At 40.2% G+C, this 16051-nt stretch overlaps 1 pseudogene; it reads right to left on the reverse strand.

The window, feature by feature from the left end:
* Positions 1-1344: 1344 nt before the first annotated feature.
* LOC139412665 (retinoblastoma-binding protein 5-like) lies at positions 1345-13875 on the reverse strand (annotated as a pseudogene).
* Positions 13876-16051: the final 2176 nt, after the last annotated feature.

Genomic DNA, 16051 nt, shown 5'->3' on the forward strand with positions numbered 1-16051 from the left:
CATATACACACACACACACCAATCTTGAACAGGATTATCTATTTTGGACTCAATTTGAATGGAATTAATGGAGAACGACAGTGTTCAAATGTGCACTGATTTATAGCAATGGTATCCTAGTAATAGGCTGTTTAAAACTCTGCAGCTGCAAATAAAAAATATATAGATCTTTACTATGAAAAAGTAAGGTGACCCCTGAAAGCCAGGTGGAGATGTGTAAATTAGATGTGCATTCAGTTGTTATATTATCATACTTTAGTATAGGCAACGCACAAATGCACTGTAGGCCCAACTGTCACAAGAAAAAAAAGTTCCCATAAGATGATAGATGGACTGCGCTCCATAGCCTACTGAGATGCAGTCTCTGTCCCCACCCTGAGCATTGATGATTCATCATGCAGATAGCAGAGAAGACAGGTTTAGACATCTCATATCATTTAACGGTTCCATTTCACATTATGCTGTTCATATAATTTAAAAATAAATAATTTAACGGTTTCTCACATATTTATCCTGGGAAAAGGCAGTGGGTTTTGGCAGGAAACCCTCTATTCTTCCACAGACAAGAAACTCCAGTCAGGAAGACTCAATAATTACAGAGGTGGCATCACCAAAATCACAATAGTTTAATAATAATAATAATAATATATATATATATATAGGAGTTAAAAGCAGACAAGTTGGGAGGGACACACTACACTGCAGATTATTATATCTGTAGTCATACTACAGAGAAAAAGACAGACATGGAGAAGAGGTGATCCTTTACTATTGCAGATTGTTGCTTCCCTCTTCTACACGAGTCATTTAGCAGGCGCTCTTATCCAGAGAGACTTAAAAGAGCAATTAGGGTTAAGTGCCTTGCTCAAGGATACATCCAACATATTTTTCACCTAGTCTGCTCGGGGATTCAAACCAGCAACCTTTCAGTTATTGGCCCAAAGCTCTTAACCACTAGGCTACATGCCACCCGTCTCTTGGTCCATTTCTGTTACTAGTACCAAAAACTGCAAAAAGAGAAAAGGTGAATCTGCCATGTTGCTGGGGCATAGAGTTACCAGTCAGAACTCTCATCCAAACCTGTGATATTATTAGGTCTCATACAGCAGTCCTTGATAGAAGGGAGATAATCCAAGTAACCATGGCAACACAGAAAGAGAGACAGCCTGTGGGTTTACGAAACCCCACAGTCAATAGCCTGACTGATAGAAGGCTGTGATGTCATGAGAGTCTTGAGTGATGTCACAAATTGTCTTTTGAGTTTAGGAGAGTAAAAAAAAATGTTCAGTTGCCTGTCCTTCTCCTTCCAGAACCAAGCTGCTGGCTCAGTCCAGACCCACAATATCATGCTGTTTGAAGGACTGTGAAACCAGGCTCCCTATAGGAAAGACACCAAGAATATCACATAGAATACATAGAAGACATCTCACAATGAACATACTCCTTATCTATTGAGGAGAAACACTCAGGACCTGTCCTTGGCTTGAACACTAAATATTGTCTGTCTTACCTTCTTCCCAGGTACAGAAATTATAGTCTATCAATTTCATGCTTTTCCCAGAACAGACAGTATGGTCAACATGAAATAAACACAGAATTCAAAGCGGATAATAATTGCATCAATAATGCAATTTGAAAAAAAGATGCTTTTGGAGGTGCATTGAAAAATAAAAAGAAGAAATTCCCACACTGCTTGTTTGCAAGGTTTCACAAATGTATTTTCATAGCAAACATTTGTAAATTTCTCCTTTTGAATCACTGATGCAATTTGACCCAATAACATTGCATAGGTCCCAAGGGACCATGAGTTGTTTTTAACCAACAAAAAACTGAGAAGAACTTTGAACACAGCTTATGACAGCTCAGTTTTGCTCAACTCTCAGTGTCTTGCATTGTGGTCCAGCAGGATGACTTGACAGTTGTTTTAAAAAAAGCACAGCAAACATCACAGATCTTAGAGCAGAATTGATTTCACAAATATACAAAACACCCAAACACATCCAACATAGACACAAACCTGGATATACCCATCCACCACAGACACACAAGCCCAGGGAAGAGCGAGGCCGGAGTGGAGCAGGAAGGGCAAGCAGAAAGTAGACAAACCAGCCGCAGGTCAGGTCAGTATAAAGCCATCTAGCCCCAGGTCAGTCGGCTGGCCGGTGGCCATATTGGAAACCAAACCAACAACCAGAAAGCCAGAATTACAACTAACCCAAACCCTCACGGTGGGGAGAATCTATAAAAAAAGCTATAAAAGTATCACCACCACAACACCTGTCTACCTTCATCATCATCACACACACTCACCTGCTGCAAAAAGCCACAAAGGGGTCAAGAGGTCACATCCACCTCCTCATCCTCCGCAGCATCCGCACCTGGGGCACACACACACAAATAAGTCCCTGACAAGCAGCAATGTCTCTCCATTTATGCACACGTTTGTGTGTGTGTGTGTACCTGTATGTTCAGGTTCACTTTAATCCTCGTCTTTTATATCAAACTCAGACTCTCTCCTCGTACTCCACGTTCTCATCCAGCTCCTTAAAGCCTGGGGCGAACGCACTCCAGTTTTCCTGAACACAAAATCCCAGGATGGAATGAATTAACCAACCCATTCTATTAGATCCACAACATCCATCCTCATCAGTAGACAGTTTTGGTTTATGATTCTGGAATCTTGTGGACTCCTGAATGATTCCTCTTTCAACAGTGCTTCATGAGCGATTCCACGCCAGTATAGCCCCAAAATATTTTTGGTACTCCAGACAGTTCTGGCAATTCTCAACTCTTCATTGGGAGGAAGGATGTTTAAAGGTAGACTCAGCAATATGATGTAGATGCAGAAAGTAAACAGCATAATGGGTCAATTTCTGTCAACTTCTCTGCTGTCTTGGTGCACTGGCTACCACACTGTAAACAGCGTGACGTGAACCCGTGTACATGTGCAGACATCGTGTGTGACTGTTAGAGCGAAGTCTTCATCTCACTCATCTCAATATCTGCGGTGCTGCTCGAGGTAACGTCATTTCTCTGAGTCTACCTTTAACATGCTTTTTACATTTGTATTACAAACCATTTTCTTTTATTAGACAGAGAGTAGAATTTGCCATCCATCGAGTTAGACTCAACCATTACTTCCATGGTAATCGACCCAGTGTTCTACTGGCTAGCAAGCTTTGCAGTAATGATTCTATATGTCAACTCCCTTAGCCATAGTAATAACAGGCTATACCTGCTCTGCTCCATTCAGAATCACTAGAAGTAGTAAGCAAGGTGAACCCCTCTCACCTCTGCTATTTGTTTTTCTTCTTCAAAATGGAGCCCCTAGCCCAGGCAGTTCGAAAATCGAAAGAAATGACACCAATATCTCTCAAGCCTACGAATTACGTAATCTCATTATACGCAGACAATATCTTACATTATTTAGATAAAGTATCTCAATCTCTCCCAAACACTTTGAAGATTATGAACAAATTCAGCTACATCTCAAAAATAAAATAAATCGAACCAAATCTGCCTTACTCCCCCTCAAGAATGCGACAGATGACTCCATCTCTACATATGGAATCCAATTGTTTGTCATTTTAAATATTTAGGAATATATACAGTATATTTCCTTCTTTAGATAAAACCATTGCCAAAAACTTAACAGAAGGCTAAAATCAATTCAATCAGACCTCAGTAGAATGGACTAGTCGCAGTCGCTCTCACCGGCAGAATTTCTATTGTGAAATTGAATACATTGCCTCGGTTGAATGAGTCTCCCCCTTCCGGCTATTGGGATAAAATCCAGAGCGTATTAAAAATGTATATGAAAAGGTAAGAGATCCCAGACTAAATTAACAAATATACAGAGAGGGCATTTAGCATTTCACCCCCCAATTTTGAATTGGTTTAGACATGACTATTCCTCTCCCTGGCTGAGAACAGAGAGACATATGGTGGCTCTAATTGCCCTGGAAGATGTGGTGTTCATTGATCTCTCTCTTAAACAAATGTAAACTACGCTTTAGCTCTATTATTTAGTCACACAATTTCTATTTGCTGCAAAATTGAAAATCTATGCAACTGGGATTGAAATGGCACACCCACTCTAATATTTAACAATAATGCCTTGCCCCAATGGTCCAAATGTGGTATCTATACCCTTGGCGATATCATGAATTGTAATGGTTTGAGGAAATATGATAATGCGGGTGAAGGGGGGCTAGGCGGGGTGGAAGATATGGTTTCTGGGTGGGGAGGGAGGGTGCGGGCGGGTGCATGTGGACTGAGGGGGTTGGAGAGCCTTCTTCTTTATTTTCCTTGCATACAGAATATTACAAAACTGTTCATGCAGTTCTTTGTCTTTGTATGCATTTTTCTTCTTTCGAGTGGCAGCCCACAGGTACAGGAAAGTATGAAATGCAAATATTATAACTGAATGTATGAAAATATCTGAATGAATATGACTTTGAATAGACGACACCATTCCGTAAACATTTGGCCCTTCTTTGGACACTGTGTTAACAAACCTCCAAACGAGCTTCAATGCCATACAACACTCCTTCCATGGCCTCCGACTGCTCTTAAATGCTAGTAAAACTAAATACATGCTCTTCAACCGATCGATGCCCCACCCATCCGCCCGACTAGCATCACTACTCTGGACGGTTCTGACTTAGAATATGTGGACAACTATAAATACCTAGATGTCTGGCTAACTCTGCCAGACTCATATTAAGCATCTCCAATTCAAAATTAAATCTAGAATTGGCTTCTTATTTCGCAACAAAGCCTCCTTCACTCATGTTGTCAAACATACCCTCGTAAAACTGACTATCCTACCAATCCTTGACTTTGGCAATGTCATTTACAAAATAGCCTCCAACACTCTACTCAGCAAATTGGATGCAGTCTATCATAGTGCCATCCGTTTTGTCACCAAAGCCCCATATACCACCCACAACTCCGACCTGTATGCTCTCGTTGGCTGGTCCTCGCTCCATATTCATTGCCAAACCCACTGGCTCCAGGTCATCTATAAGTCTATGCTAGGTAAAGCTCCGCCTTATTTCAGCTCACTGGTCACCATAGCAACACCCACCCGTAGAACACACTTCAGCAGGTATATTTCACTGGTCATCCCCAAAGCCAACACCTCAGTTGGCCGCCTTTCTTTTCAGTTCTCTGCTGCCAATGACTGGAACGAATTGCAAAAATCACTGAGGTTGGAGACTTTTTTCCCCTCACTAACTTTAAGCATCAGCTGTCAGAGAAGCTTACCGATCGCTGCACGCAGCCCATCTGTGAATAGCCCATCCAACCAACTACCTACCTCAACCAATATTTGTTTTTCTGCTCTTTTGCACACCAGTATTTATACTTACACATCCTCATCTGCACATCTATCACTCCAGTGTTAATTACTAAATGATAATTACTTCGCCACTATGGCCTATTTATTGCCTTACCTCCTTACTTCATTTGCACACACTGTATACAGATTTTTACATTGTGTTATTGACTGTACATTTGTTTATTCCATGTGTAACTGTTGTTTTTGTCGCACTGCTTTTGCTTTATCTTGGCCAGGTCGCAGATGTAAATGAGAACTTGTTCTCAACTGGCCAACCTGGTTAAATAAAGGTGGAATAAAAATAATCAAATAAAAAAATACCTGTAAATCACTTCTGAAAAAAAAAACTATATAGAAAGTTGTTCACAAAACAAACTAAATAACATTATTTTTTAAATCATGATGAAAGTAGTCCTTTTAGGACCTTTATAGACCTATGCCTCCTTTTTTTTAAAGACCCTCTGATCCTTGGTACAGACCAAAGAAAGCCTATTAAATGACTAGTGCTGGCTGGCTATGTTATAAACCCTCAAAGTTCCAGAGTGGGATTAAAATGGCTGCCATATTGGCAAGGGAGAAACCCAAATCAGTCTAACTGGAATGAATGGCAGTCGAGGCATAATCCTGATTTCCTTACGCAGGAAAATAAAAGTAAGGCATGTGATATCAGAAACCTAAACTATGGTCATATGATCTTAAATCCAGCTTAAACAGATTTTAGACCCCTTCTCTGTATAAATAGCCTAAAATATATGCATACAGACCATAAATGACATGCCTAGTTAAATAAACGTTACATTATTTTTTATAATAATAATAAATGTCTCCATTTTTGTTTTTCTTGGAAAGTTGTGAGTGCTATTATATGATACAATATCAGTACATGTGTGTATAAAGGATTCGCGAACCAACTAAAACGTTTTTATTCTCGAGACAATAAGCAAAAAAAAAAATGTAATAACATTTAAATATCAACACTTTATAATAGTGGGCCAAATCCTATCATCCCTGTCACATAGGCTTATTTATTAGTTTAATTTCCTCACTGGTAAATCAAGTCTGAATGATTTCGAGTTTAGTTTAGCTGTTATGCTAGGTGTTAACAACAACACTAAGTTAGCCAAAATGAGCTTGTAGTCTAGCAATTAGCATGTGTTGCGTGAGTTTAAAGTACTGGGGAAGCAATTTTTATCCCCCAAATTTCACTTTAATTTTTTATTTAACTAGGCAAGTCAGCTAAGAACAAATCCTTATTTACAATGACAGCCATACCATCGCCAAACCCAGACGACGCTGGGCCAAATGTGTGCTGCCCTATGGGACTCCCAATCACGGCCGGGTGTGATTCAGCCTGGAATCGAACCAGGGTCTGTAGTAGCGACCTTACACTCGGTCTTAGGCATGCAGTCCTTTATGACAAAGGACTGCATGCCTCATCACAATTGCAGACAAATGTAAGCCTACTTTTCCTAATGTTATGACTAGATATGATAGTGATAATTTAGGCTATTGAGCACGTAGTGACATAGGTTAATAGGCTATATCAGAGCTGTTTCCTTTCCAAAGGAAAAATGTGGCCTTTGATAAACATTTCATGCAATTCTACTACACTTTATATGACTGGAGAAATTAGCCAAATCATTTTTTATAGGACGGTAGCCTAGGCCTACTCTACTGACAACAGATCAATAAAAACGACCTTGTCTTGAATGCAACCACGTAATCTAGTCCTATAAAAAAAGGAATCCTGGCTAAAAGGATTCAGCTTTTGTCAAAAGTAATTTTTGTTCATTTTAGTTAGCCTGTTTCCTAATCTTAACATAATTATCCTAATGCGTTACGAAATGTCAAATATGTTCATTTGACAAAAGCTGGATCCTTTCTAGCCATGACCATGAAAAGGGGAGACAAATTATACAATATGACATCCATATAGCTTGAAGGACATTATTGTCCCAGAAAACTCCAGTGGATATCATATATTCATTGTTCAAGCCCGATAATAAATGTAATCTTTATGTGACACTAAACACCTGAATGAATTAAACAGGAAGCAAACTATTAAGAGCCCTGGTGGTATTGGTGACCTGAAGAAGTGATATTCTAACATCAGGTTTGCTTTTCATTTGTTGATGTACTACTGTAGGTTCACCAGTTGACCTTTATCAAGACACCATGTCGACTGGATTCCCACTGTGAAGATGAGCAATGCTACAGCAGCATCTACTTCTACCTCTTTGTCCTTTTCCAGATATGAAAGGAGACATCCCTCAAGTATACGAGATGGTTGCTATATGCTGTGCTTTGGTCAATCTGAAAGATTCTGTTGTGCCATTTGAGGAGGGCACCTTCACCTTGTCATGACAAAAGCTCCCTTTAAAACGTATGAATATAGAAAATGTCATTTGGTTTATGATATTATAAACATACTGTTCTTTAATAATATTGATGTATGGGTGAAACAAAAAGTATTTTGTCATCTCTGCTTTTCCAAGGACCGTTGAATAAAATGTATTTCTTATACCACAACTATTTTTTCCCCGTTACAATTGAAACACATTTAGCATAGACAATGTAATTGTTGTGGTAGTCTTAGGCAAAAGGTCTTCATTATCACAGACTTCCTTGGAGAAAAGTATCTGACATTGAACGTGGTGGTAGTAGTAGTTGTGTGTTAGTTATTAGCTAAGGATCCCATCTCCTGCTGTCAGACATTTCACCACCTAGATTACAAAAGATCAATTTGCACCCCAAAAATGTAATGTCAGCACAAGGCACATACAAAATCTCGCAAAATGTGGGAAATGTCAAGTAGTCAGAAAACTTTCAGAAGTACCTTTATTCTCCTGGGACATTCATTGGGACCTCTTCACCTGCAGACAGGGTTTGACGGCTCTCTGCATCTGAGGACCGAAAACGTCACAAAGAAATTGGCTGCATTATACTCCAGTTAGACAGCCCTGAATATTATATTGCTATATCTCTCTGTACTCTGTACTCAGTGTTCCCGCTAGGGTCTGGAGAATAGTTTCATAATGTCCTCCCATTATGCTGGCATGGAATCACCCTTCATCATTGCCTTATGATGTCCCAATGATTCCAGATAGCAATAACCATATTTATTTGATGAGATCCATGATTTTGTTTTCCTGTGTTCCCCATACTCTCTTTTCTTAGTGGAATGGAATCACTCAATCTCAAGACCTAGCCAATAGCAAAAAGACCAGTCCAGCACCCAGACCAGATCCAGGGTATAGAACTCAGGTCAAACCTGTGTTGTCTGTCACTCACCACTTGGTTCTGAGCCCAGATGGACACCACTCCGCTGGAGATGGAGGCGATGATTGGCCGCACAGGGTGCCACTGAAGAGAGGTCAGGGTTCATAGGTCAGCACAAGGTCAGGTCAAAGTTCATCAGCACAATGAGTTACTATTCATCCTGTTAGTCTAAAGACAATTACAACAATTATTTCCCCCCCTGAAACGAGGCAAAAAAGAGAGAATATCTCCAAAGAAAAACCAAGGGGGTGAGGGTGAGTAGGTCACTGTCAGTCCTCTCACCTGCCCTTGCGTGCAAACTCTATGGACTTGATGGCTGTAGTGTTGCTGGTCCCTGTCGTAACCCGAAACGATGCCACCAGATCCTGTGTGTCCGTGTTCAGAACCAGAATCTGCAAGGTCACATAAATGAAAACAATCAGCACACACACACATACACAACCTATATATTGTTTATAAAGTGCTAAATAGAAAAATAATATGACAAAATTAGTATGTATGATTCACAAATAAATAAACAAGGTGTCAAATCTAAACTGTGTCCACTGCCCCAGCCCCTGGTGACCTCTGACCTTTCCCTTGGTGTTGCCGGTGTAGATGTACTCCCCCCGCCGGTCGAAGGCCGCCACCACGTTCAGGTCAGAGTCGTCATCCACGGGCAGAACCACATGTTTAGAGTGACAGCGTCAGCAGTACCGGGGCTGACTTCATAGGACACACCAGGACCTTGTCCCTGAAACACAACGGGAGGGGACAGGTTGGGATTTCAAGGGGTGCTTTCCATACAAGTATTCCATTATTCCATACAGATACTCAAAGGTCTGTTGAGTGGTACTGTAGTTTGATGGGTTGAGGTTAGGAGTGACAATCAGTTAGGAAGCATAAGAGGCATAGGTGTAGGCTGAGCTAAGGTGGAGGTATATGCTGAGCTAAGGTGGAGGTATATACTGAGCTGGGGTATAGATATATATCCCAGGTAGGTGGGGACGGTACTACTAACTGTAGTTTGATGGATGAGGTTAGGAGTTACAATTAGTTAGAAAGGATAAGACTGGGCTGAGGTGTAGGACGAGGTAGATATAGATATATACTCAAGTCTCTGGGGTGGTACTACAATTTTAGGATGGGCGAGGGGAAGCGGAACCTTTGGTCAGTCTCCAGTTCGGACGTCCCACAGGGACGGGATGTTATCTGTTGACGCACTCACCAGCTTGTGCCCATCTCGACTCCAACTGCAGACACACAGGGAAACATTTAGGAAGGTTAAGATTCAGAACCACAGTCAATACACCCCTTGACAAGGGCTCTGGAACAAAATTATGGTTTATGAGAAAATACAAGAACATTTGAGCATATATAAACATGGTTTGCGGATTCTGAATGGTGTGCTTGCTGGTGTTTTTACTTTCTTGTGGCCATAGTTTGTTTTCAGACTGGATGGATGTGAGCACTGATAATCTTGGCGATGCCCCTTGTCAGGAAGTCCGAAATTACGATGCGTCTGTCGTGGCACCCCACCGCCAGAGGCGAGAGAGCCATACTGATAGTCCAGAGTGCCATCTGCCTTCTGCCAACGAGACATCAACCATGTCAAGACACACACAAACACACATATATATTTGTATATCGATTTTCAACTTAGCCAAATTGTGCTCGAACCTCCTGTGCATAGCTAAACGCTTGTGGTCTAGCAGATAGTCCATTGACAATACGGTAAAAATAAATATTTAAAAAAAGTTCAACCAACCTTCAAGGGATAATCCACCCCCAAAAATAAAAATCATGAGACTCCTGTCAATTTGTTGAAAGCCTATGTTCAATAAAAAATGTCCCCATTATTTAACGTCATAGCTAGCTAAAGTTACATGGTTCTCGTCAATGGAGATATGAAATGTGATGCAATTATTCCCTAACACTTTCAAAACAATTACCTGCACTCCAAATCAGCCAATAACTGGTATGGGCATATTTGTCTATAACACATCCATCTATTTATATCGTCATGACAATGTATATATTTCGCTTAGAGGTGCTCAACAGTGTACCAAATTATTCAACTCAGTTTCTCCTTCAAGTACCATCATCACGCAATGAGCCCTGTGTCGGAAACGTGGGAAAGGGCCGTTGTTGCCACAGAAAAGTACTCTTGCACTCACTCTGGGTAGAGAACTGCAAATTGAACTTGGTGAGATAAACTCCTGAATTGATAGTGCAGTTTGTTACCGCGACGTTACAGCTAGCTAGTTACTTCACATGCTGAAATTGACATTGCTATTATTGTGTAGCTCATAGGAATTAGTGGTTTGGGGTGGATTATACCTTTAACTTCAAATCAAATTCTATTAGTCACATGCACCGAATTCAACAGGTGTAGTAGACCTTACAGTGAAATGCTTACTTTCGAGCCCCGAACCAACAGTGCAGTTTCAAAAAAATATGGATAAGAGAAAAGTAACAAATAATTAAAGAACAGCAGTAAAAAATAACAATATATACAGGGGGTACCGGTACAGAGTCAATGTGCGGGGGCACCGGTTAGTTGAGGTAGTATGTACATATAGGTAGAGCTAATTAAAGTGACTACCATAGATGACAACAGAGAATGGGGAGGAGGGGGAATGCAAATAGTCTGGGTAGCCATTTGACTAGATGTTCAGGAGTCTTACGGCTTGGGGGTAGAAGCTGTTTAGAAGCCTCTTGGACCTAGATTTGGCGCTCCAGTACCGCTTTCCATGCGGTAGCAGAGAGAACAGTCTATGACTAGGGTGGCTGGAGTCTTTGACAATTTTTAGGGCCATCCTCTGACACCACCTGGTATAGAGGTCCTGGATGGCAGGAAGCTTGGCCCCAGTGATGTACTGGGCCGTTCCGTCGCAAAATAAATGTAGAAATCCATGTTATTCAATTATTGCACCCACACTTCTCTCACGTGCCAACGAGTCTGGGTTGCTAAAATAGAAGTCATTCCTATTTCTGAAGCAGATCGCGCTGCAAGTCCTGCCTCTCCCATCTCCTCATTGGTTTATAGAAGCAGGTACCCACGTGCCATCTCCTCATTGGTTATACCCACGTGGGTAATTGAAAGACTAAATGTTTTGCTGGTTGTGTGGTAAAAGTGTAGATGCCAATCACCATTTAAGTTCAAAGATGAAAAAGCCTGGAAGGAGGAGAGATTTTTTATTAACCTTTATTTAAGTAGGCAAGTCAGTTAAGAACAAATTCTTATTTTCAATGACGGCCTAGGAACAGTGAGTTAACTGCCTGTTTAGGGGCAGAAAGACAGATTTGTACCTTGTCAGCTCGGGGGTTTGAACTTGCAACCTTCTGGTTACTAGATGACTAGAAAGGATTCGGTTGGCCGTTTTATGTGTGGATTAATTGTCAGAGTAGAAGACCTTGTGCATTTCAGGTAAAATAACAACTCAATGTTTATATCCCAGGACAAATTAGCTAGCAACAGCAAGCTAGCTAAATAGGACAAATTAGCTAGCGAGTGCAAGCTAACGAACTAAATTGCCATACATGTTAAATTATTTTAGACCTGTCCCCAAATTAATGTAATTGGTTCTGAGTTTGTGTTGATATTTTAACATGCGTGTCGTGATCGTGTTTGGTGCAGGGGGACAAAATAAATGTATGTACGATAGTGCACGCGCGCAGCCGGTTTGGGTTCCGTGTTACGGTCGGAGGCCAAGCAGTTGCCATAGCAGGCAGTGACGCAACCAGCTCTCGATTGTGCAGTTGTAGAACCTTTTGAGGATCTGAGGACCAATGACAAATCTTTTCAGTCTCCTGATGGGGAATAGGTTTTGTTGTGCCCGCTTCACGACTGTCATGGTGTACTTGGACCATGTTAGTTTGTTGGCGATGTGGACACCAAGGAACTTGAAGCTCTCAACCTGCTCCAAAGCAGCATAGTACTTCCTTCATTCCTGATTTGGAAAATGTAGGAAAACAAATGTTTCTAGTTGCAGGTGGAACTCCGATGAGGAAATATTCAGAAATACATTTGTACCAAGTGAGAAATGCCTCTAGCATGTGTGTAGATCGATGTGTGACAAGCTGTTATCATGATGTGGCCATGGCGCCTAGAAATAACTAATTCCAGCAAATATGTTGGGAAATGTAAGATGTCTGGCAGCTACAATGGTAAGATAACTAACTCAGTGCAAAACGTGGATGTAAAATTGTTCTGAATATTTGTTGTTATCGGGGTCCTACCGGCAAATATAGAAAATAGTCTAAGACACCAGTGCCTTCCAAATCGAGAATTACATTAGTAGCAATAAGTAAAGTTTGGTTGACAATTTTTGTGTCATATTTTCAATGGACCGTCTGCTATGCCTCCTAAGTTTTGAGCACTGCTTGGCTATGTCCTACTCTGATGACTAGAATGAGCATATACGCATAACCATTCACTGTGAGGGAGAGGGCATGTGAGGGAGAGATGTATTGACAAGTTACAGGTAACATTAGAACAAGAATGGCCTACCTCCGGATAGTTCTGCCCGAACGACTGTAGTAGAAAACAAAGAATATGGTTAGCCCATTCATGTACTGTAATGCCTAGGTTTGCCCATTCATACGGTAACGCTAGCGTATTACGCCACGATCATACCAGAAGTACTTTATTTCCAATGGAACGCTGCGTTTGCCTTGCAGCATTGCGTTGTCTGGTGCATACCTTGGATTTATCGAACGTATGTATCAAACTATGTGTTGACGGCTTGGCAGAAATGGTAGTAGAAGGTGAATGTTAAACTTTTGTTACACATATCAAGATGATGCCGAGTACCATTGTGTATTAGTAAAGTTCCAAAGGTTTCTAAAACCGTATCGCAAGCAGTTATGCTAAAACGACAGATTCAATATCACTGACTGGAATAGGCCAGCACAAGCCGCAGGCTGCAGAGAGTAAATAGACTATCAAGCTACTGTTTTTCCTTCTAACGGCAGTGACAGTTCCTCACATACGCAGATCGTTCATTCATTGGCTAACGTAAAGTCGTTTCTTGCCATTTGCTGTATGATTTCACCTTGTGCCTCAATGTACGATTAACACTAGGGACATTTAGTTGAACTATTCATTGCTTCTTATTGTTTGAGGGCTAGTAGCGAACAAGCTAACGTTCGTTACGTACTAACGTTAGCTAGTATTGCTGCCTGATTACGGTATCCTCGTTTACGTGCGCTTTTGCCCCCAATCAATTATTGAAGAATGATTAATAATCATTACCGAGCAACTCTAAATTCATCGCTGAACAATTTTGATACCACGTTTATCAAAATAAACAGTCAAGTTGATGTATTCAAAACACTGGTTTGTAGCTCTGCCGTTAAAAAGACCGCGACTGGTGCCTACCTAACGAAGGACCCCAAACAAAGCGATGCTGAAACTGCCCAAACAAAAATCAATGAGGAATGGATTCACTTGTCGATACTGGGGTGTTTTCGTTTAACTATTGTTACTTAGATTTGTGTACGCATGATTTAATCTACTTATTCAAAATTTGAATAAATTAACGTTATACGCAAGACCGACACAGTTGCGCTTGTGCCCATTTATTTAACAAGCCATCACGCTAGTTTGAGCCATCAATGCTTCCAGTGGACTCAAAAATTCTACCACCAGTGATCATCCGGGTCTCTCCCAAAGTAACCAATCACATGTCACACATAAAAACCGGGCGGGGATTCGGATGATCGAAATATAGGTATTACATGTCAAATAAAAATGCTCAACACATAATGAAAACTTCACCCCCAAAAAATCATATTTAGTGCACCAAAAGCCTCTAAATATTGCACAAAGTGTTCCGGAGCCATGCCACAGAAACGTGAGTTCATGCCCACTGCGGAACTTGGAAATCCACCATTTGGATACGTCTTTTTTCTAGGTCGCTTGTTGGGACGTGTCGCTGGGAGAATAGATATTTCTAACTAGACAGTAAAGGTACTGTGGTTTGAAACTGACATCATATCTATTAATATATTTTCTATATCATGTGTTATTCACTGGAACATTGAGCATGAGCTGTAGCTAGAACAGTTATGAAACTATTTATTGCATTGGTAGAACTGTACCCTGGAAAGAAAACCCTAGACAGTTTAATTAAAATTGAGAGACCACCCGTGGGATTTAACGACACTGTCACTGATAATCTCTACATAAGAGACATCCTTGAGTACACATTACAGGTACATTTTGGGGATTATTGGTTATCATAACGCATTAGGTGTATTCCTTGTAAAGTAGGGGAACATGTATTACACTTACATAAGGTACGTGTAATTGACCCGCTTCTGAGGCTGTGCATTGCCATTTAATTAACAAAAAAGTGATATTTCCTTGGATTAGGTATAGAATGTGTGTTTAAGTGTCTTGAGTTTTCTGAACAATTTGTGTGCAGGTATGCAATGTATATAATGCGAAAGATGCTGTGGTCAGATGCTGTAACAGTCTAGCTGTTATGGTCACCAGATTGACCTACATTGTGGAGTGCTCTTAACGGCCCTGTATCTGTGTGATATAACGTCTGTTTATTCGAAAATCGAGAAACTAAATTTATTGCATTTTCTTCATGCCTGCTGATAAAAACTAAAGCAATATTTTGTTATTTTTGGAATATAACATTTTTGTTTGAATTGTCTCCAAAAATGTTTTTTTGTTGTTGTAATTATAATTTTTAGTGAGTAGAAGGAAACTAAACTATTTTGGATGACCATATTTGTTTCAGTCCCATTTGACAGTATACATCATATAAATGTATTATATTATATACATGTCACAGAAATATGAAAATAATGTCATGGTAGAGTTGAAGACAAATGGAAGTGCTGTGAGCATTGCAAGCATTTTACATTATTTCTGACTAAAGTCTTTTTGTAGGAACTAACTGTGCCATGTCTCCTTGGCCAAAGCCAACAGGGAAGTGAATGGGGTTATTGTAGGGTTTTTGGATAACTGCCGAAAATAAGGTATGTGGTAAACACAGGCTTAAGAGATCTAATGTTTAGCTCTAAGTGATAATCTTCATCAGCTAATGTCACTTTTTGTGAATTTTTATGCATTTACATATTCTAAACAAGAATATAAAGTACATAAATGCTTAATTCATAAAGGTAATGTTAACTGACTGATAGAACAAAATGTATAAAATCTCCTAAACCTGTGTTAACTAATCTCAGACCTTATTTTCGGACTTTGTTTCAAAAGCCCATTCTTCCCCATTAATTTCACTCATAGAAATGGCAGAATGAAACAGATGTAACTCATTTCCATTTGTTTTTGACTACAAGATGGAAAGCTCTATTCCAGTGTGTTTAATGACCAGTTCTCTATACTACATCTCTTTAAAGATGTAGTATAACTTGCACCAAAAAAAATCAAACTTGCTTTTTTTTTTTTTGAAGGTGACCCGTTCTCTATAG

Source organism: Oncorhynchus clarkii, chromosome 7, assembly GCF_045791955.1.
Source record: "Oncorhynchus clarkii lewisi isolate Uvic-CL-2024 chromosome 7, UVic_Ocla_1.0, whole genome shotgun sequence".
Classification (NCBI taxonomy): domain Eukaryota; kingdom Metazoa; phylum Chordata; class Actinopteri; order Salmoniformes; family Salmonidae; genus Oncorhynchus; species Oncorhynchus clarkii.